Below are 24,865 nucleotides of genomic sequence, written 5' to 3'. Positions count from 1 at the left end.
AATATGACCATATAGGGCAGAAGTAGATATGATGGTCTGTGCTGCCTTTATTTCATGAAATAAAAACAGAAAACCCTTTTTACATGCTATTTCTCTCTGTACTTAGTATTATGTAGTAAGAGCCTAATCAGCTAGGTAGTGTTTCTTCAAGATCTCTTTCTTACTTTATGTATGTTTTTACTGAAAGGAAAAATATATTTAGACTGATTATTCTTTATAGGCACACAGTGCCTTGATGAAGGAGAATGTGAAGATGAGAGTAATTTTAGGAAAAAAGTTGTTTCCTGCAATTTTAACCAACAAATTTGTGAAAGCATTTTATTCTTTAAAAAAGCACTTTAAATTATCATGTTGGTATAATGTTTGTATGTAGGTGGCTTGATAAAAGAAACAGATGAGCCTTAGCATATGAACAGTTTATATGATCTTGGTATTGTCTACATTGAAAGTTCACTGCCTTTCACGTTCTGTTTCAAAGGAGCCCTCTGCTGGACAGCCTGCCTTGATGTATAGTACTTATATGTGTGTGTGTACATGTTCACGCACAGAACACAAGTAAAGCAATATCTAAATGTGTAGGATAGATTTACTATTACCTAGAAGTTTCTTTGTGATTAAAGAAAGCAGGAGCAACTTGGAATAAATTGAAAAGGATATGACTTTTTTGTACATTTACAATGTAAGTGCTGTAAAATGAAACATTTTGAAGTTCTGAAGAAGAGAGCAATGGAGAATGTTGTGAAACACATATTCATACTAAATTAATATTAGAGAGAATTTAAGAAGTGAATATTTCCAATCTATTACTTAAATAGATTCAGAAAATACCATGAGAGTTGGGTATTAAATACAATAGTCTGTGGATGAGATCCAGCTGGTCTCTCGATAAGCAGATCATGTGCACCCTCAGTAAGTTTGCAGGCAATACTAAGTTAGGCCAGAGTGACAGCCTGTGTGAAGGTGTAGGAAGAGAGTCACCAAGGGATCTAGACAGGCCAGATTGATGGGCCAGTTTCAATCACATGAGATTCAACAGAGGTAAGTGTTGAGACTTGTGTTTGAGTCCTAGCAATCCCACATAGCAATACTGACTTAGGGAAGCATGACTGGAAAGGTGCCCAGCTGAAAAGGACCTGAAGGTGCTGGTTAACAGCTGGCTGAATGTGAGCCAACAATGTTGGTCTCATTTCTCACGTAGCAATTGTTAGAATGAAAGGAAGCAAATGTGAGTGATGATGTAAAGGTTCAGTCTGGAACTCTGAAAGTATTTATTCATGGAAAAAGGGTGCTCAATAATTGGAGTAAACTTCTCCTGAGTGAAGTCTGAAGTCCCTGAGGTATTTAAGAGACATGTGCATGTGGTGCTAAGGAACATCTGTTTAGTGAAGGGATTCATTGCTAATCTTGGACTTGGTGATCTTGAATGTCTTTCCCAAACTGGGTAATTCTATGATTTTAAGTCTTATTTATTTCTTCTCTGCACTTCAAAATTAGCTTTATTTGATATTTGTTACCACGTGGTGATTTTATTAGTAGTAGTATAACTTTCATTATGTGCAACATATAAATACTGCAGAAAACTAAACACATGTAATATAGAAATTGAAATGTACCTAAGTAATAACTTAGTAGAGTCAGTAAATCATTCCTTATAGGCTTGAAAAGTTGATCTCTAGTTTTCTGTTTGTTACAGAAAAAGATTTTTAAAAAATAAAAAAAAAAAAATAATAATAATAATAAAAAGCATTTTGGGTAGGCTTGTTATTGTATCCTGGAGTGCCTTACTGTATGGTTTAAACATTTTTTCCTTCTGATTTAGTGTGTATTACTGTCTTTGTTACATGTTGGCAGAGAAGCATTGGAGTTGTAAGTATCTGATGTTTCAAAGATCAGTAAAGATCAGTGATAAACTGAGCACATAAAAGGTAAAGTCTTGAGCATCACTACAATGAGTTGAGTACAAGCTGGTCATCTAAATGCATTTTTCTTTCTAGAAATGTGATTGTGACTCAAATTATGTTCAGAGATAGATAATCAGTAATAATTAAGGGCCAGATATGATGAGATTGAGACAAGTTCAGTGTATAGTGTTACATTTTTCAAAGACGTTGAAATAATAGTTGTTTCTATCTCTATATGTCTACCAGAAACAAGCTCCCAGTATATCACTAATCTGACAAATTTAACAAATTATTCAGGCTATGAAGTGATTCTGTTTCTAGATCTTACTTTGCATAAATCTTTATTAAAAGCTCCCACAACAACAACAAAAACAAAACCAATCCACCACCAAAAAAACCCCACAGCTTTGAAACAGTGAATTCCAGAGATGAGCAAATACTAACCATGTTGGAACCATGATCTGCTTGTTTGCAACAAAGTTGAGTAAGATTGTCAGTTAAATATATTTTTGTCACTACAGTCAGCTTTCAAAAGATTAAGAAACGAAGTCTTTTACAGCAGTCACACTATAAAGAATGTATTTTTTTACTTAGGGTTTAGTTGGCTTATTGGATGTTTGTTTTTTTTTTCTTGCATTTGAGGCCTTTGTGTATTTCAGACATTTATATCTAAAATAAAAATTAATCTTTGTCAAGTTAGCTGGTTAATGAATGAACATGTATGTTATACCAGCTGTGTCAAATAACATATAAATGTGTTTTTTCATGGTTTTTAGTTTAAAAATGCAACTGTTTCTGCTTTTGGTTAGCTGTGGAAAACTCATGCGCACACTATTACTACTACTTTCTTTTACCTGCCAGCAATATTACTAGTATTATAGAAATGCTGCTTCAGTTAAGAAACTGGAGTGGATTCCATTACAAATTTGTCACTGTGGCTCCTAGAATGGTCTGAGAGTTGATGTTGAGTGTCATTACAAGCAGCTGATTCAGAAGGCTTTAGAATCTGATCTAAAGCCACTGAAATTAATAAACATACTTGAAGTGTAACTAAACTGGTTTTGGATTAGAAGTTGTGCTATACTGCTGCTTCTTAGGACTTCTAGTCCAGTAAACCAAGAAACTACTTTCTAACGCAGAACACAGGATTTCATGCTGACTTCCATTTCCTTCCTCTGTGTTTTTCTTCTTCTCCTCAGTCATCAGAATTCTCTTCCAGCACTCATTTCACAGATTCTAGGAGTAGTAAAAAACAGAAAATAATTTAATTTTATTCAGATGAGGATGGATGTGAGTTACAAATGATCTGTATTCCTGTAACCAATATATATATATATATAACATTACATTATATATATATATATATATATATATATAACATTACAGAAGTTTAAAACTAATTTGCAACCCATCGGAAAGAGAATGCCGAGTTACAGTAATCAGACAAAAAAATTCATAGCCTACTACAGCATACTGGCTTCATTGTAATAGCGTACACTTGTATACATAAAGAAATAAATGAACACTACATTACACCTTGTAGGATGCTTAACCTAATTTTTAGTCTAATACTTGGGAAATGTGACAGAAATTTCCCCACATAGTTAACAAGTTCTCTTAATTATGATAATTTCCTAGTACGTGTGAACTGTATGTATAGTCTTTTGTACTCAGGCCCAGTTACCTTTGCTACATATGCAGAGTGACTGAAGGTCCAAATCTGTGGCAAGGAAGATGAGTGATCCTGTTGTGTAAGACAAAATATCCATATAACCATGTATTCTGTCTTTGTCAGTGCTCCCTAGGAAATGTGTGGGGAAAAATTAACTAGAGTAAGGCAAGCACATAACAGAATTTTCCTCCAAAATCAGTCCCTTGTCAGTCTCCAATTTAGATACATTCTGCACCAAGTGTGATACCCACAATTTTATTATTGTTATTTTCTTTGATGAGTTTCCTAATTGCTTTCACATTTGTCTAGGACAAATCTTTGCAGTCTTGTATGGCATCCAGTGATTTTAACTGAGTGAAGTACTTCTTTGTGTTTAAACCTGCTTCCATTTAACTTTGCTGATGTTCTCTAGGAGAGTTGGTGGAGTACATGAGAGGGCAGAGGAGAGGAACTGGGAGCATGCTTCCCCGTCTTCTCACCCCCACCTTCTTTGTGATACTTGTTACTTTGTACAGTCCTAATCTGTTTCCACTTGGTTATTTGTTTCAAAATTGAAGAGTTCTGGTGTAGTCAGTCTTATCTTAAATAGAAAGTATTTGGTACTTTTGTAATTGCTGTCTTTTTAAGTAACATACCCGTTCATTACTAGTTGATTATCAATTTGGCACATGCATTGAAACATTTTAAAGAAAAGCAAATACTATATTGCAGTAAGAAGTGTGTTACAGTCTGGCTAGGCCTATAGAAAAAAAATTAAAAAAAAGGAAAAACTCCTATTCATTTAGACTTAATTGCACGTTTATGCTTCACTGACTGCCTCTTTTTCCCTAAGTCCTACTTCAAGCAGTAGTGTATCACAGATTGTTTTTTGGAAATCACAGTCCATGTGATTCTGCCCATAGAGCCTTCACAGGAGAAACACAGTTGCCAGTCTGTCTTTACTAAGCAAGAAGTCTGTTCTGAATATGGCCAGTTCTAAGGGAAGTCTGTAATAAAAAATAAAGAAATCAATACATCAGTTCTGTAACTGGTGAACTCAGTCTTTCTGAGCATCTGCTCTCACAATAAGAACAAGTATGATCCATTTTATCCTAGAAGTTCACACTTAATTATTGGCAGCAGAGAGACTTCAAGTGAAAGACAACATATAATACAGCTAATCTGGATAGCTACCTTGCATTATGGCAGTCAAGGGCGTGAGCAAGGAAGTTAGCAGTCTGTCTTGTTCACAGAGAGGACAGTGAGTTAAAGTTTATTGATTTTGTTGCTCAGTATCCTCCATCCAGAACAGAAACAAAGATATTAGAATTGTGTTTTGTTTTGTTTTTAATACAGTCAACGTCATGAGAAATGTTACTGTTCGTATAAGTAGACAACAGCTGGAAAACTAGCATGTAATCATTCTGATGTTGTCCCTGTACAAGCTAATTGAGGGTCAGGAGGTTCCTTATGCTGTTTTTCATGTTTTTAGCTGTTCCTTGCTTTTGATGTTGGCTCCTTTCAAAGAGCACAGAAACCATCTCTCTTTTAGGGAATACCTGAATCACAGATTGTGGAGAGAGTTTTCAGAGAAAGTATAACTTAGTTGTCTTTTCCCCACTAATATGGAAATAGTAAAGGATTAGGTTTGCCTTTGGCCTGACTTTGCTGTTCTTAAAGAGAAGTACCTTTCTAGTTCATCATAATAGCCAACTCTTTAAACATGATTTAATGTACTGATAAGGGTTGTGGGCAAAGAGAAGGCATTTTTCTTGTAATCTAAAATAGTTTTACAGGTTTTCTAGATTTTGTATATGTGTGATCACATTGTGCATAGCATATGTACATTACCACACTGTTCTTCCTTCCATTTTTGCAACTTAAACCTTGGAAAATTACTTTAAAACAGGGCAGATAATTGTCTTTAAAGGTCATTCTGATTTTAAGCAACAGTTCCTTGTTTTCCCAACCATTAGAGATTCTGATTCAGCTTAGTTTTCAGAGCCTAAATCAGATATTTGCACATATAGATGCTGAGTCTCTCTTTAACTGAAGTGAAGGCAGTCTTCTTAGCAGTATCTCTAAGTTGGGTTATTTGATGTGGTTGTCTGTCCATCAGAACAGCATGGATCATTCAGGAGTTCCCTAGACACATTTGTTTCAGTCTCCCAAGAGAACCAGTGCTGTCACTGCAAACTTCTCTTTCTTCTTAACAGAAAAATACCATAGACTTCCAAAAGTGAAATGGTCAAGGAATGTGACTTTGAACCTAAGCATTGTACATGCAGATTATGAGAGAAACTAATTCAAACTACAGGCATGATGGCTATAATTCTTTATGTTGATAATTAGGAGAACATAATACAGTTTTTTTTCACAGCATTTTCCCAAAGTGTTACTGATATCTATGGTCTGTACACCATTTCTAAGGAGGAAACAATTCTAAGCTTACGTTTTCATGCTGCTTGTGAGTTAATAATGTTCCAACTCAACAAGCACAGGGCATACAAAGTAGCTGTGAAACAACTTAAATTAAGAGTGTGAGAAATATAAAATAGAAAAAAGCTTGAATATGTTGCTTTAATTTTGATCTGTCTCATTACCACTGACTCCTCCCCAGGACCACCTTTGAGAAGCAAAGGTCCTCATCCTGATCCTCTTGAAAGCAGAACTTTCTAAATTCCAGGTCAAAAGAGGAAATGTAGAAAAAGAAATCAGACAGAAACAAACCCCAAATGAAAAAATAAATAAATAAAGGCAAACAGTTCATTCCTCATTGAAAACTAGATTTGGTTAGATCCTTGTGTCCCTGTTCTTTCAGCAAATTCTAGCAATTAGTGATAACCCGGGGCTTGTAATCTTGCAGCTTTTTACAACCTGGATACTATGACAGTGTTTTTTCTGAGCACTCTTGAGATAGTGAAGAGATCCATCCAACCTCTTAATCCAGTTTCATACAAAGCTTTTCTTGACCCATTTTCTGACATCTAAAATATTCATTAGAGAGGACCACCTGTTTAATTTGCCTCCCCAAAAAAGGGGAAACAAGCCCAATTCCTTCTCCTATTTCAACAGCCCTTTTCTGTTTTGTAGCAAAATGCCTAAAGTTGCTGCAAATAAAATATGACATCAGGTCAGTATTGAGCCAATTTTTAGATTACACTTATATAGAGGTGAAAATTTTGTTGTCTGTTTGAAGGGAAGATTTTTTTATTATTATTATTATTTTAATGTAAGAGAAACTTTTAAAACAGTTTCCTCTATCTATATTTTGCTGTTAGTGTACTCTATCCTGTTTCTTACATTTTTGATGAGTAGAGTATATTTGATCCCGTGATTATGATTGAGATGCTAGGAGCTGAAAATGTTTTTATTGAGAGTGAGCTGACATGCTGATAAAAACCATGAACTACACTCCAGACAAAATTTTATATAGCAAATATTTGAAGGCTACTTGAAGCTTTGATATCACAAAAGCAAAAGTCTTCTGCAAGTATGAGCTTAGCAGTTATTTTTTTTATAGAAGTAACTGTTCCAAAGAAAGAGTTGGTCATGGTTTTATGATTTTTGGTTATCAGTATTCCACATCATTCAGAGTTTTTTCTAAAAATCTGCATTTCTCAATCCTATTGTTATCCTTTTGCTTTCTCTATTTGGCTTGAAGTGTAGGTCTATATGAGAACCACATAAGTTTAATGTCTTCTCATTCAATTAAAACTGTTCGATATTTGCACTGCACAGTGAAGTCAGCAGCATATATTTGGAAATTCTCTGTTAAATGATATAAATGTGTAATATTGAGCTGTACAGTCTAATATATTCTTCTGAAGGGGAATCTGTGCTCTTGAGGACACAACCACTAGCTTTTATTTTAACCACTGAGCCAAACTGAGTTCATTAGTGAGCATAATAGGATTAGACATGAAAAAAGTGGATGCAAACTTTCTAATCTCATTTGAAAGGAGCCTCTCCAAAAGCAGACAAATGCTTTCTTTTTGCTGCCTTTTTGAAGCACCATTTCACTGGAGCTGACTCAGATTGATAGAATAAGTAAAAAGACGAGTCACATTCTGCAGTGACGTTATGTCTGACTAAGACAGTATGAAGCACCAGCTTTCAATAAAAAGAAATGTATTCCACTTCCTATTAAGTTTCCCCCTTGCTTCTTATTAAGTTCAGGTAAGTGTAGTTCTTTGATATAAAAATATGTATCCAACATTGACTTTTTCCTTTGGTTGAGGATACTAACTAAATGAAATGATCTTCAGCGTTGGTGGCTGCTTATTATCTTTCAAACACGTAAGTGTAGCAGGTTACTTTCAAATGAAGTGGTATGGTGCTGCAGCACAGCTAACCTTTCCCAGGTGTCTGCCTGTGTGCAAAACTCCTGCTGCTTTCCCAGCTGAAGTGTGCTTGATCTCTCCTCCGTCGCCACAGTTAGGGGTCTATTGTTACACTCTCATCTGAAAGCTTGCAAATGACATTTGGGTGTGATCAACTTCTGATGGAAGATTACAACTCTGTGGATCAAAGCGTACCACGCATTGTAAAGGGGCTCTTAAGATTTTTGAAGGTTTATTATAAAGAAGATAATTACACAGTCTGATTTAGGATTGTTTCTGTACTTGTCAGGCATACTTTTATGAGTTGAGTTTATACTTCAACTGCACATACCAGAAGTGGTTGTTTTGTTTTGTTTTGTTTTTTTGTAAGAAATGCAATTACAGATTGCATGTAATTTTTTCCAAGATTTCACTTATAGAGAAGTTTGGTACATAGAAAGGAAACTTCTGCTAGGTAGGTATTTTTTGTCTTCATTTGGTTTAATATTTATAGTAATTTACCTAGGCTTCTGCATCATGACCATTCACTGATACTGCAGTTAATTCTAGAGTCCTCTTATTTTAAATTTTGATTAACAAATTTCTTTCTTTAGAGCAAGGATTGCAGAGCTGAGAAGTTCAACCATAAAAGCAGTTTAGGGGATTCTGACAATACTGAACCATAGGCAACTGGCTGTGTTTCGGGTAATTCTGTGTGATTTACAGATGAGATTAAAATAATACTCTACATCTGAATTGTCTCTGAGCAAGTACCTTACAAGAGAAGCTAAGAATTCTAGAATAATTCTGTGTTCATCTTTTAGCGTGGTGATTTGTAACCATTTCTAAATAGTAGAGAGTAGCTGGTGCCTTGTCTAACAGTGACCTTACCACTTCACATGACTGATTTTGTAAGGATCTACATGTAGGTGTTTAGATGTTTCGCTGCTTCTGCCTGACATAAACTAATGATGTAGACTGGCTAAACATGGTGACATGATTAAACAGGGATATTAATTAGTGGCTTCTGTGAAAGACCTGGTCCCTCTCTTTAGCAGCATTTGTTATACATGTACAGAACTTAAAGAGACAGAAGTGGATGTTTTCTTTATAGCATCTGTCAATAGCATTAAGAGTTCAGGAAAAAACCTTTAAACTATCTAGTAAAATGCATAAGGTCCATCTTCATGCCCCATGGTTGTGCAAAAATGGTATCTTTGTGTGAAGGGAAATGGAAATTTTCTGCAGGCAGTAATCATCTGTACTATTACTTAGATGTCATGTATTGATGATGCTATTTCAATCAAACATATCTCATTCAGAGAGCTTTTGATGGGAGGAATTTTTGGAAGGGTTTAGGAAGGTTAAATCTGTGAGACATGGCTTCCATCTGGAATGCATTAGCTACAAAGATTTATTAGCCAGAGTGCCTCTGCATAATGTTCCATGGAAAGCAAAGCCCTGCATCTAATTTCCAGCATGATGTCTATATGAGGAGTGATCTTTGAAATATCATAGGTGACAATCAAGTTTGTTATAAAAATAGTAAATGCACAGGATTTTCATGGTGACTATTTTAAATCCCTCATGAGGGCTGCTAAGCAGGTAGTTGATTTGTTGACAAATGATAAAACTGTAGGAATAGCAACATGCATGACATTTTTAAACAGGATAGACTGTTTTACCACTAAGAGTTGCATCAGGAAAATTATCAGCATTTAGTGGTTGCTTAGCTCTGTGAAGGATTGCATTAGGAAATAATAGAGGCAATATTTAACTTGCTCTTTCAGTGTTTTCTGATTAAATCTGTTTCAAGAAGTGCTGCTTCTGATCAGCAGGCAGGAGGGAAAGAGCCTTATAGGTTCAAATACATTAAAAAAGCTAATTTCTTGCAATTCTAAATCATCATGTGTCCAGTAGCAATTAAAAATTACTAGCATAAGTACAGTACTGATCTCACTTTCACAATTGGCCAAAGTAAGAAAAAAAATGCTATTTTAACTCTGCAACAACAGAAAATGATTCAGCGATGTGCCTGCTAATATTTCTATGCCAGGATAAGGTGTTTGGATTTCAAGTGATCTGAGAGAGGTGTCTAAAGTAGCTTAGAGTATCTGCTCTCATTTAAATAGAACAGTATCTTGATGAGAATACTGCTTTTGAAAGGGTAGGAGGCAGCAACTTCTTTTCTCTTGCAATATGCAGAGTCTGAAGTTGCAAATACTCTCCAAAATTTCCAATAAAAGTAATTTCAAATAAATAATTCATGTGTCATGATATACTCCATTTCTTACTGCCGAATCTACTCATTTCTTGGCCTCTGAATCATTGCTTGTTCTTTGCTTGTAGAATGAATATCAGTAGAAGAGTATTAGATATAAGATTTATTTTGAGAGTATATTGAGTTTTATTTTGAGAATAGTGGGAAAATAAAACCTGACACTTTTTAGAGGAGAATAAATGTAGAATTAGAAGCATGAATAAGGAGTCTGAGTAATTGAGTTATAACCCAACTCTACTTCTGAGATAAAATTTCTGTAAAGCTGGTTAAATACCTTTACATTTTCTGTGTTTTATTTCAATTTTTGAAGTTGAGTTGGTGATATTAGCCTACTTTGCATAGGGAACCTGTGCTCTAATTGCCTAATAATTAATAAAACCTTAATAAAAGTTAAAAAGAAGTAACAGATTGATTTCTGTACTAGTAGAAAAATCCATTTATGAAATACGTCAAATATTCCCTGACAGACTTTCTTGTTGCTGAGCAGAAGTATCAAAGTGAATATCTATTTCAGATAATTTCTTGTTCAGGTTTTCTCCCATGTATATGTGTTTGTGTGTACATATTTCTGTATATAAGTATATATCAAAATATCAGAAAATACCTTCTTTATTTAATATTTTCTTTTAATCTTTTTATTGGAAAATACAGATTATTCAATACAGATTTTTATTTATTTATTTATTTATTTTAAATTGCAATCTCATCTCTTCAGAAGTCTGAAACCCTATGTAATATCTTCAGCATTCTAGTCAAGTAAGAGCTCAGGAATCTGCTAAATGAATCCAATAGCACCACTTGTTGACTGATTAGTAAGTGTTAAAAGTGTTAAAAACACAAAGATGGTAAAATTTGAGGGACAACAATAACTATTCAGCTTTGCCATCTGTGCATTTTGGGGCTAGATCAAGGTTTACATTTTTAAATTGCCAAATCCTTTGGCAAAGTGGTGTGCTTTTTGTTTTGTTTTTGTTGTTGACAATGATAGTGGTGGTTTCTTGTTGTTTTTGTTTATTTAGGGTTTGTTTTGTTTTAAGTCTGTACCTCTTTGATCTTCTCAGTGATTTTGATTGGTTCAGCAAAGAGAGATTGGTTCAGATCTCCAAAGACTGTTTACCTTAAGACTGATGAGTAATCAAGATGTTACTGCTTCTAACTGATCCTAGATGTAAGATAGTGTCAGGCTGTATTTCTGTTTCAGCATCTCTGACACTTAAACTTTTTTTTTTTAAGAATTGGCTACATGCCAATGTAATGTAATCCTTAATATGCAAATAGCAAAACAGGACAAATATGGATGAAAAAATGCATTTAAGCTCTGGTGATCGTGGTCATTGTCATGAGCATGTCAGGCTTCATGAGCCAGCAGCGCACTTGCATTCTGGCAGGCCAGCTGTATCACAGGCTGCATCAAAAGAGGGATGTTCAGGAAAAAGAGGGAGGTGATTGTCCTCATGGGGCCCCATCTGGTGTGTTGCATCCAGGTCTGGGGCTCCCAGTGCAAGAAGGATGTGGAGCTCTTTCAGCAGGTCCAGAGGATGGCCACAAATATTATCAGAAGTCTGGAACGCCTCTCCTGTGAGGAGCTTGTTCAGCCTGGAGAAGAGAAGGCTCTAGGAAGTCTTAATTGTGGCTTTCCACTAATGAAATGGAAGTATAGTCAGGATGGAGACAGATTTTTCACATGGACCGATAGTGATAAAATAAGAGGCAAAAGTTTTAGACCAAAAGATAGGGGATTTAGGTTAGCTGTTAGGGGGAATATTTTTGCTCAGAGGGCACTGAGGCACTGCAACAGGTTGCCCAAGGAAGGTATGGATGGCCCATCCCTGAAAGCATTCAAAGCCAGGTTGGATGGAGCCATGGGCAGCCTGATCTAGTGCATGGTTTAGTGGTTGGCAATCCTGTCCATGTCAGAGAATTTGGAAATAGATTGTCTTTAAGGTCCCTTTCAACTCAATCCATTTTGTGATTACAAAGGAATTGGGTTTTTAAGCGTCTAGACATATCTGTGATATAGAGGTGCATGTTTAGACAAGGGGTCTACATGCACTGTCAGCAGGAGTCATTGTTTCATTGTTACTGGTTCATACCTCCTATAGATATGCAACTTCCAATAAAACCCTGAAAGAGAAACCAGTTTGTTGATGAAATACCCTTTAAGAAGGACAAACTCACTTAATTCCAAGAAATACTGTCTTGTCCTGTTAAGATGAGGAAAGAGGATTGGGAAGAAGTGGATTGAGTTCTCTGAGTTGAAATTATGAATTATCAGTTCTACAGAGTAACTTTCTGTGGCAACCAGTAAAATGCCTGAAGTCAAACAAGAATAGTAGTAGTTACAGGCCACTAGACACAGTTGGTCAAGGTGTGATCATATCTTTAAAAATGTACTCATTGTGCATGTTTCATTCACTTATTTACAGTGGTAAATACATGGGAATTAATATCTTTGGAACAAGTGGTTTTTATACAGCTAATACTGCTCTGGGGAGACCTGATAGCAGCCTTTCAATATCTAAAAGGGGGCTGTAAGAAAGAATGGGACTGATGCTTTAGCACGGTCTGTTGTGATAAAAGAAGGGGAAATGATTTCAAACTAAGAAAGAGAGATGTGGGTTGGATATAAGAGAAAAGTATTTTGTGATAAGAGTAGTGAAGCACTGGAACAGGTTGCCAGGTCAGGCTGTAGGGGGTTCTGAGAAACCTGATCTAGCTGTAGGTGTCCCTGTTTATTTCAGGATAGTTGGATTAGGTGACCTTTGAGGGTTCCTTCTAACTCAAATTTTTCTATGATTCTATTTTCAGTGCTAAGCAAACTCATCTTTATTGCATTAATATGGTTGTGTTGCTCCTAGACTGAAGCAAGCACCTGGCAGGATAAAGAAACATCATGATCTTTATAGAACACTTATGTGGCAGTTTTTCAGCTTTGGAAATTGGGTAGCCAGCCATTCAACCTGTCTTGCCCATCTACTTCACACTGCTTCTGCCACCACCTTCGGTTCTGTTTTCAGTATTGATATCCTCCCACAGTAGTAAACAAGGCAAGTAGATGACTCTCAATAATTTATCAGCAGTTTTCATCTCTTGAGCTTTTAGGTAGTCTCTGCTGTAAACATGGCTACTTTTGTTCACTTCAGACTCCCCTAGAGAAGGCAGCACTGCATCTCAAAATTATTGACTTTCTCTTATGATCAAAGGTCAAACTCAGATGCAGATCTTAAGCATGGAGGGAGTCCATTGCACAAATCTAAAGTAAATTAGCCTCATTAAATCAGCTTTGTTATAAATGGAAGCTGCTGTAGAGTCCATAATGCTTTGTCTTTGGCATATGATTCCTGCTCTTTCTAGATGTCCTGTGTTCTACAGAGTAGATTTCACTGTATACATACTATCAAGCACAATTAGATTTTTAGTTATCCTTACTACATGTATTCTCATTTTTTATTCCCTCTAGTGAAAATGTTAGATACTGCTGGACTGCTGTCTTGCCTTACAAATAGATTTCAGATTTTGGGACATACGATTTTTGATATACTGCAAATCTACACAATGCAAAATCTATTGTTAATTCTTCAAATATAGAAGTCTGCAGTTCAGTCCATGGTGGTGTGTGGTTTGGAGCTAAGAGAAAAAAATGGCCCTTTCTGTCTGTTTGCTCATTCAAAGTATTGAATAGCACATACACTGCAGCACAGAAGATGTCCTTTGTAAGTTAGCACAGTGATTGTGTTAATATAAGCAAACCTAGAGCATGTGTTGAATGCTTATCAGGCATTGGAATCAATAAGTAGTCTTTAGATTTAAAATTAATGATTTTCTGTGTTCTCCAAAAGTCAAAATCTCTCAAAGTTGTCTTTGTTGTTTCTGATTTCTCCCAAGAGAGTAAGCAGGGTATGATAAATCATCATACTCACAAAATAAACAAAGTGCCTGACAAAAAAGACTTGAATTAGACTTAAAAGAAGAAATCTTTTCCTTAAACATCTTCAATATTTTGAAACTGTAGTTCTGGAAATGTAAGATTAAAAGACAATCTGATTCAGCTCTAACCTAACATAATTGCAGAGTTGTTAGAAAAAGCCTTAGCACTATTTTAGCATGGGAATGGGATCATACTGTTGGATTAAGTAATCTGTGTCCCCACTATTTAATGAGTCATTTGGGGGGTTTGCTCAATAATGCCAAATGATATAGAAAATTTAACTACATAAAAACATCAACAAGCTAACTGACTGAGCGTATAGAAACTTTACAAAAGCTTTAAAATAAATAGTAGAATAGTTTGTGTTTGTGAAAGGCTTAAAAATCAAATAAATAAATAAATAAACACGTGAACATCTGTACAGTAAGAAAACATAAGTATATAAAGTATATTAAACATACTTTAAAGTATAAATAACAGAAAATATATGAATATATAAAAATGAAGCACTGTAAAGGCCATTATTGTGAAGAACAAGCTTACTAAATGGATTTGAGTATGTACTTTAAAAATGTATTTTAAAATATAAAGAGTAGATATAAACTCATTAAAGCTTGAAGTTATGGCAGTGTCTTTTATTTTAGACTACTTTTTTTCAGGTAGCAATATAAGCAAGATAAGACTGTCCCTGAATAATACCACAGGCCTAATGAAGGAGAAAAAAATATTGCTGATAGAAAAAAAGGTCTGTATCATTTTACAACATGCAGTGCAGTGTTAACTATATTTTTTTCATGTAGTACTTCATCTCTGTTCATGTTTAGTGGAATTTCTATTCTCTTACCAGCTTTTATTCCTAAATTTTTAACAAATTTGGATGTTTCTGTCATGATTTTCTTTCTGAGATTGTCAGACTTTTAAAGATGTTGTTTTATATCGTAAAAACCAGTCATTGTCAAGGAATAACAACATTTTTAATATCCGGATGCTAACACATCACTTGCAAATGGAATGCAATATAATCTTTCAGAATGTTCACACAAAAAAGCCTGGGCAGCAAAGCAAATGTCTGCAAGTTGTAAAATTTTTGAGCTATGGCCTATACCTATTAGGAATTACTGAATTCTGAATAAGGTATGAAATATGTACAATTGTGCGGTAGAAACTTATTGTCTTATTCAATTGAGAAAAAATGAAATACAAAGGTAAAATCTAACATCAAGAACCTGTGCAGATGAATGGGAGAAATGCACCTGTGTGAACTATGTGAGGTTAGGAGGTGAGACAATGAAGCATCTCTGTCCAATCTAAGATAAACATGTTCAACCCTGGAATGGCAACTACTACAGGATTCATAAAGAATGTTTGGTCTAAGAGAATTTTTCTCCCAAAAGTCAAATTCTTTTGAATGATCTGACAGAACATGCCTTTTTTGAGGCATTTGTAGTCCTTTTTAAGCCTCAGAGCAGAAGGTGTTATGCTAACTAAAGCCCTTGGAATGTTTCGATGAACTTCTTGCCTTCTCTTAAAGAAAATTTGACATGTTGACACTCCTTCTAAAGTTCTGATCTATGATAATCCATATAAATCCCATCTAGTCAGTTAGTTGGTGAGTGATTTCCTCTTATGTGTACTATCTGACCACCCTTTCTTTTCAAGTGCTGGTGTCCTCTGCACAGGTCAGTTTGCACCTTGCTGGTCCTATATTAGCATACCTCCAGAAGGTGGATAGGTCAGGCTTCAGCTAGCAAGCCATGAAGGAGTGTTCACTCTGCTTAAAAAGGGAATGAAGTGTTCTGCAGGAAGTGTTATTCTGATGTGGAAACTACTAGAATTTAGTCTGGGAACTTCAGAGTGTGCAAAAAATAAATATTGGTTGAGCTGATCACATTCCTCAGTACTTAATGCATCCAACATCCATGAGATCTGAGTCAATTTTTCAGCTCACCACAATGGTTTGGAAAGGAACAAAAAGTTTGAAACAAACAAAAAAAATCACCAAGAATCATGACTTTTCAATGCCTCCCTTCACTACTTTTTGGGGAAGACAAATGTTGCAAAAATGCATATGCACTTGTTTGTGAGCTAGAAAGATTTCTGGTAATATGTATTCATACAAAAAAGGTGCTGATGCTAAACAAAAGTATGAATTAGTTCTCTAAAAGACTTAAAGTACATTTCAACGAGAGAATGAGAGAAGAAGAGTAATGTTACTAAGAATGACTATGAAACATGAAGTTTACACATTACATGAAATTATTTTTGACACAGTAAAATGCATTCAATCTCTGCTTATTGTAATTCACTTTTATGGTGACTTGCTTAATAGTGGAATATATATCACTTATACTGCTATTCTTCATGCTTTTAAATTGTAATATCCTCTCCTCAGTGACTGCCTGTCAATTTCTCTGATCTAAATTTGATTTCATAAATTAACTAAGCCAATTAAGTAGAGAGTTATGATTAGAATAAGAAGTGAAAGCAAATAAATATTAATCTACCATCCCAAAATTCTTCATTTCAGAATTCTCATTCCTAGTGTAATCGAGACTTGCACAATGTTTTATTTTTGTTAATTCACCCTAATTGTCTTTAGATTATGTAATCAGTGTGGCATTTCATGGAATAAACAGATATTTTTAGGTGTTGTCATCTGTGTAAACAAGTCATGTAAGCACTACAGCCAAAATCCCACTTGTACTTTGATATTGCCCAGGTACCTTTCTTCTCCTTTCTGTGTATCCCTTCATATTTGAATAAAGTCATAAGATATTGTTTCACCTGTATGCTAGTGGTATGTGTCTTTAGTTCCCTTCTGTTGCTAATCCTCTGCACCTGCTCTGGTGGAACACACCACCCATTTTAGTGCAGTCTTTTCTCAGGACTCCATTTATAAACCATTTATTAATCAGCTTTGATTGGTCTTATTTTTGGAAATTAATCTCTCCATAATATGTTTTTTTTGTTTGTTTGTTTTTCTGATTTTATGATCTTAGTTCATCATCTATTTAGACCAGGTGTTATATCTTGTTTCTTTATTTGATACATTTCCAGGAGACCTTTTTCTTGAGGTGAATGTTTATTATTCCAGCCCTTTCTTAGTCCTGTTATTGTACACAGCACCATGGGCCAATAAACAGTATCAATTATAGATGCAAGGTTATTGCTAGAGAGCCTGGATATTGATCTCACATAAGTAAGAAATGGTTGAAGGAATGAACTTATTTGTTGGCAGGTGTCCATATCATGAAGCAATCACCATAAATATCTTCAGTCTGGCCTTTTCTTGACTCATATTACAAATATTAGGAGCTGAAAAATCAGAATGAATCAATATTGCATGCAGAGTTGGAACACATTATGTAGCCAACCTGTGAGGAAAGACATGCTTGCTCTGTACAAAAAATTGAGGCTTTTAGTCATTGGGGCTGCCAGTTTGGTCCTTTGCAACAGGAATGTCTTAAATAGCACTTATTTACGAGGAAAGGTCAGCATTAGTTTAATTATCATTCTCACAGTTTCAAAATCAAAAAATAAAACACTTCCTTGTAAAGATGCTGAGTTGATTATAATGATGCAAGAGATGATAATATTGCTACTTCTCATATTTTCTTTAATACAACAGGAGCAAACATCTGGTTTTGCCATAAATTGTCAGGAGGCATGCTGATTCTTTTGTCTCAAAAAGTATTCAAAATTGAATCCAAATGCTAGACTACCTAAAGCCTGACGTTACTTTAAGACAAGTTTTAATAAGGGATCACATCTGAGCTTACCTCAGTTATTCAGTTGCAGCTTGCTCCAGGAGAAAAACCCAAGTGATTGATCTTTGGGTTGAGATGGCATTAGCTAGCAAGCTCTCTGTTTAGCGGCAAAGCATCCAGAAGGAAGAATTAAAAAGAGGAAGGGAGAAGAAACGTTTATCACCCATTTACTAACATTTTATGGCAATGTTATGGTAAACTGAGAGATGAATGCCTACATTCATGTATTTTGCACTGTTCTGCGGCACTAATAACATTAAATCAGGCTTAATACTTCACACCAAATGTTCAGTAAAATAGGGGATGATGTGCAAATGTTTGTTGATGCTATACACTATGAGAACAGCATAAAAGTAGTGCTTGAATGGCATAAAATGCTGCAAAATAGAGATCAGAATTATGCTAATATCATGATAATATAAAAATATTAAGTCTCAAAATGACAGGATTACAACCCAACTATCTTCAGTCCCTAGGAACCTTTCAGCTAAGCTCATGGTAAATAAAACAGCCAGTTCTACACGGAAGTCTGATTACAAATTTAAACATTTGTGTTATTAGAACTGCACAAAACATTCACCTCTGGAGACTGAGGTTAAAATCTGATTTAGGTAGCTGGAGGATGTTAGTTTAGTTGTTCCAGTCTAGCAGACACTTCATTAGGTAATAGAATCACCCCTCAATCTGGAAACCGGTTGGTAGGGTTAACATGCTCTCATTAGCAAAAGCTTGGATTGGTGTAGCTGAAGACTTACAGAACAAGATGAAAGTAAATTGGCAGGCCTGTATTAAAAAACATATTGATTACCTTAATTGCCTATGTATACATATAGGTTTGTATCACACATGTATTTGCCAGTCACTCTACGAAAGCCAATATGTAGTTTGCTCAGTAATCCAGGTAAAGAAAGATAAACAGGAAGATTGCAGGTGTACATTCAAAGAAAAGGGCATGACTGAAGTATAATATGAAGTTCAAGCATGGAATGAAGATCATAGTTCTCATTATTCATCAATCTGGTATTATCAGACGTTACTATTCTTTTTTATTTTTCAGATAGAAAGTACAAGTATTTATTCTGTGTGTGTATTTGTTTCTGTGCAGGTACAAACACTGTGGGTTTTATTACCTTAACAGAGTCACTGGAGAGATCTTTTTCAGTAATTGCTTTACTTTTATTATTGATCCTTTTTTACTATTCATTTTGTTTTCTATAGTTATGTACAATACCATATATTGCAAGAATTTAATGATAATCTATATCTATCCAAATACTGAAGATATTTAAGTCTTTGCTTGTCAATAATATCATTTTTTTTTCTCTTATTTTATTCCCCTTTCTCTTACTATATTTTTAAGAAGGCATTTTAAATTCCAGAAGATATAAGCTACATATAGTTGAGCCACTGTAAAGGCCTAACACATCAGTAAATGTCACTAAAGTGTCAACCCTTTGCATCATAACTGCAGTTCATTTCTCAGCATTGACAGTGATGTTTATACTGGATAAGGATTGGAATGGGCATATTTCCAGATCTTAATTACATCAGGCATAGAGATGAGGAACTGCATTTTTCCTCATGGGGAAGGGAGAGTAGAGCTGAATTTGGCCATCTAGAGTCCTGTGCATCCACATTTATCTAGAGATAATAGGATTAAGTTAAGCTATGGGACTTCCATAGCTAGAACTGCCTTGCTGCCTTCAGCAGTGGTCTAATAAGGATAGATATAATTGAGTAAATGGTGAATAAGAATAAAAGAAAGAACACAGTATAAGCAATTTGTTTTTGAATAAATTATGACAAATTGGATTGTGTCCAATTCCTTCTGAGTTGGTTAGAAGATAGCAATACAAATCCATTCTTCGATGTAACTTTGTGGTGAAATGTATATCTTCTCTGCTTCTCTGCATTTACCACCTTATCTCAAATCTCACACATAAAATATCTTTTAAAGTTTAAGGAGAAGAAAGAGGAATTACGACGTTTGTTTGGTATTATTCAGAGGCTTTTGAATGCTGCTCATGTAAAGATAAAGATGCCCAAAATTTACATGGCTGGACAGGTAATATTTTGGTTTTCTGATCCATATCCACTTATTGAGTTTAGTCTGTTAACTGTTTAACACTTATTTTCTCTTTCTTCATTTCCCAAAGAGAAAAACAAACATTCAGTGTAGAGCAAATGTAATGATTAATTAGATCATTGACTGACAAAGTTTTCTATAAATTATTTAAATAAAGTTCTTCTGTTTTTTTTCTCCATTTTAGTAAGGGCACTTAAGTATAACTAGGTTGATTTCCAGAGAAAAATCACAATAGGGAAATAATAATTAAATATCAAAAAGTCTCTTTGTCATAATTTTTTGTCTTTCAATACACACTGGAAGACTTCACTTCTTGTAAAAGACATAATCATTTAGTTATCATTTATTTTTATGCTTGTTACGTTCACTGTGCATCTATGAATATAGCATTCTCTGTCAATAGGGCTCCTTTGTTTTGGTTGTAGTTGCAAATTTCATGGATATGATTGTCTGCAAAGACTGCTCTAGAGATGTGGAACTAGGTTCAGAATTGAGTGGTAGACTAAAAGGTCATGATCAATTTTCATTTGTTCCTCCATTTTGTGGAGGAATTAATCTGATACTAGAAGATGTTAGGAGACTGTGGTAGATAGAACCAGTTATTCCAGAGCAGGCTTGTCACTGCCATTTGCTCCCATTTTCCTTCATTTCTTGAAGGTTTTCCTAACATTGAAGTGCTGCAGCTAATGGTTGGGCTGTCAAATTGCCCCATCCACTTACATTTTGATATTTACCTGCTGAAAAGTTTGCATATGCTATTGCATCTCTTATAAATCTAAGCCCATGTTAAAAAATAGTATTACCCTATCAGACAATTAAGAACAGTGTTAGTATATTTTATAAGCAAGGTCACATATTAATAACACTGCAGACACAATGACAGACACCTTAAGAAAAGAAATCATAGAAAGCCACAGAGGCCAATCTAGTTAAGTGGGGAAAAGCAACACAGATTACTACAAGTAATAAGCTGAAGACTTTTAAGGAAATGTAAGCAGCCTGTTTAGGGGAGGACTGGGAGATCTATGAGCCTAAGCAGAAGCAAGTTAAAAGGATAATTACAAGAACTAAAAGAAATACTGAATGTTGCATTATGGAATATATCAACAAATGATAAAGAGTTCTTCAAATATATTTGCAGGAGACAGAAAGTAAAGGAGAAAATTAGTTCATCAGAAATGAGTGTTGGGAATTGGGAGACAAGGTAGTACAGAAATGGAGTTTGGTTTTGCTTTTCTATTTACAGGCCCTTCTCAGAACTGTTAGCATATGAGTTCTAGAGAGTATGTGGTTACCAAAGCAATGAAAATGGTGTTGTAAGGGCTGAATTGATAATGTAGATAAGTATAAATTTGTTACTTCAGTTGGATATTTAGTGGAAGTTACTTAATGAAGTACATACAACTGTTCTCATGAAGCAGAAGTTCACAAGCTGAACACTGCAAGAATAAATAAGCTGGATTGAGGTTTCTGGTCATAGAGTTTTGGGTTGTTTTTTTTGTTTGTTTTTTTGTTTTTGTTGATTGTTTGTTTTGAGAGGTAAAATTTCTGTAAAATGACCCTTTTTAAAGGTGTCAGGTAAACAGTACATACCAGCTAAGCAAATCTAATCAGCTATGCATCAGGTAACTTCACTTCTAGTCTGGTGGTGTAGTTCTACAGTATTTCTGTGTTACGTGTTTAAATTAGAGGGATGTGCCCAACCTTACAGAAATTCTCAAGCAGGTGAAGACATTGCTGTCACATAATATAGGGGTCAGTGTTGATATGTATTTGTACTCAGATTTTCTTGTAATTCAGTGTTGAGCAAAATTAGACAAAGAGGGATTCATTTGTTATGTGCAAAGCAAAGTTGTTATTAGCAAAGTTGCTTTTGCAGTAGACACTTTTGATGAAGTACTCTGAGTGGTATGTTTATAAATATTAACAGATTACTGATATATGCACAAAGGAAAATGAATTAATAGAGTTTTAAAAATAGGTCAAATAACTATCCCATTGAAATCAGTAGTTCAGCTACAAACTGCAGTGGAGTCTCATTCAAATATGTAGTAGTTTGCTTTATTTTCAATTAACATCAGCATAATGAAAATCTGATATCTTATTTAATTTGGATCTTAGCAATGAATGGCTAACGTTTTTAGAAAGAATTGTCTTGAAAGCTTTAACATGTGTAGTGTTAGGATATTGCATATTATCTGTATTCTCAATGGAGTGAAAATATTTTCAGGTTACTCATACAAGAAACTCACTTGGTTAATAACTGTGTAGCAACAGCCAGCACAAGAAATATAATAAATACAGCTGAATTCAGTTAATTAGTTATGTGATAATTCTTGTCGACTGATTTGAACCTGCATTCATCTGTTATGATTTTCACCCAAACTCTTAGCATATCTGTCCCTAAACGACTTAACAAATCACATTGACAAGAAATCCTATATCATCATTATGAATCCTAGTATAATGGAATTGCATTCACAACTTAACTACTTGGATTAGCTTGAGACTCAAAATTAGCAAAAACGACGTTTCACTGGGATCAGTGGAGTTCCAGAGGTAGAGGTGAGGTGTCCTTCCTCTGTGAAGGACATCTGTGTCACTGGGGAAATTCTTGTATTTCATTGAGCTTTAGTTGAAATATATTTTACCAAATTTAAAGTGATATAAATTTATACTAGCTTTAGAGATTGCATTCCAAAATATGTTGGTAGATCCATTCACAGTGTACCACTAGAAACTTTAACTAATTTTTCCTCCTTTTAAACTTCCACTGAAGTTTTGGAATAATTAAATATTTCAAAACTTAAAGGAAATTTCATCTAATTCCACATTTTTCATCTCTATCGCAATCTCCTTCACCAAAAAGAAAGACAGCTCTTTAGCAGCAAGCCTTCCAAATTTGTGTGTAAAGAAAATTAAAATTCAATATTTTATCTAATTATGGAATTTTTTTTGGAAGGTTTTCATAACTCCGTCAGCTCACAGAGAAAACCCTCTCTCCATGAATTGCTGTCCAAACTGTATAAAATTCAGTATTAGCATCAAAAACTAAGACAGGACAAGAATATTGCATACACTTTAGTAACATGCGGAAGCTGAAACTTATTTTCAAAAGCATATGTGTTGATTATGCACAGTTCATATATTCTGTTAATGTCAGTATTAATACATGAGAGCTGTTCCAAAAGTAACACCTCCTATTTTATTTATTTATTGATGCACGATGCCAGAAGTGAATGTTTTTGGTATGCCAGTAGAGCATACTTTTGTCCCAGTATCCCATTACATTTTGTTGCTGTGGGACAGATGGCAATAGAGGGGCAGTCTGACAAAATTGTGTCTAACGTGGAAGTGTATATGAAGCAAAGTTGTGTCACTGAATTCTTTTATGCGAAAAAAAAGGCACCCAGTGACATGCATTGATACTTTCTGGTTTTTGGAGACCAAACTACGGGTGTGAGCACAGTGAGGCAGTGAGTGGTGTGTTTCAGCAGTGGTGGAAGCAATGTGGAAGATAAGCCATATTCTGGACCGTCATGCAGATTCTTATGAGTGCGGCATTCAGCTCCTATTCATTACTGGAAAAATTGCATAGCTAATGGTGAGTGACTGTGTTGAAAGAGAGTGTTTTGTAGCTGAGAATTTGTTCTGTCAAATAGTGTTATTGTGCTCTTTGCTGTAGTTTCAATGGAAATAAGTAGGAGGCATTACTTTTGGGGTACAGAGAACAGTGAGCTTTGAGATAGTGCTAGATGCTGCATGACTACCGCTCTAAACATAGCCCCAAGATAGTAGTTGATGCCATAATATCTTGTGTAATTTCAATTGTACTGTTCTTAGTGGTATTCCATGGGGGCTGAGGAAACCACTTGACTTTCTAGTAAAAGTTTATCCACATTCATTTCTGGAAAGAGATTTTATTTTTGATAATGCATCTTATTGTTGCCGCTTTCTCCCAGAATCCCAGTAAGCCAACTGGAAGCCAATAAACACTCATTGCATCCAAGCTATTGAGATTAATGTGGTGAACTGGGAAATGTTTTTGCAGTTTTACCTTAGATTACTAGTGGTACTTGGTGCTTATTACCTACAGGCTTGAAAGTATACATGCCAAGAGAATAACTATCTAAAAGGTTTAATGATACTTGTGAAGCAGTCAACCATTATTTCACTGTGTCTGTTTTGACTACCTGAAAGACTCAGGTTAATATAATGATTGATTGCTTCCACTTTATGCCACATGCAATAGAGGCATTGCTCTGTATATCATATGTAATATTATGTAGCAGTTGTAAAGTGTTTTATGTGTACACTGTGCTTTATGACCATTAACTAATTAATGCTTACAATGGCTCAGTGAGGTAAACAAGTAGGTACTGTCACCCATTATTATCATACTGTTACACTGTCGTGCTTTGTTTATGAATTTTTCTACTTGCTTTGTAATGCCATATATAAAGGTACAATAAAAACTATTGAAAATAATGAAAGAGAAGGGAAAGTATCTCTCAGAAGCAGATATGACAATGTTTTTTTATTAACTGTCAGCTAATGTAGTCAAAGTGTACAATAACCTCTTAAGGGAAGAATATAAAATGAACTTCACCTATTTTATTTAGTAGAGCAGATATTCTAGGAGGCAGAGACTAATTATCTGCCTTTTTTAAAAAAGAACTAAGTACAGTGCATCATATATAGGGTAAAACCTCATTTTGAAACGTTACAAGATTTTGTTGCAGGAAACCATTTTAGGTTCAGAATCTCAAAACAAATATGATGTATACAAATGATTTCTTTCAAATACAGATATCTAAATATGGTTTTGAAGATACATGGGGTAATAGATAAAACCTAGTGGATTTTTTGTTTCAGTATTATTCATAGAGGTAGGTATATGTATGCTGAGTTGCCAAACTTTGAAAGTAC

The 24,865-nt window shown here is 34.9% G+C and overlaps 1 protein-coding gene across 7 annotated transcripts in view; it reads left to right on the top strand.

The window, feature by feature from the left end:
- Window positions 1-24,865, top strand: part of NPAS3 (neuronal PAS domain protein 3) — a 583,321-nt gene that overhangs the window by 325,400 nt on the left and 233,056 nt on the right. The window lies entirely within an intron of this gene.

The sequence above is a fragment of the Excalfactoria chinensis genome, chromosome 5, assembly GCF_039878825.1.
Source record: "Excalfactoria chinensis isolate bCotChi1 chromosome 5, bCotChi1.hap2, whole genome shotgun sequence".
In the NCBI taxonomy this organism is placed as follows: domain Eukaryota; kingdom Metazoa; phylum Chordata; class Aves; order Galliformes; family Phasianidae; genus Excalfactoria; species Excalfactoria chinensis.
The sequence above is the reverse complement of the archived record's forward strand: the minus strand, read 5'-3'. Positions and strand labels throughout refer to the sequence as shown.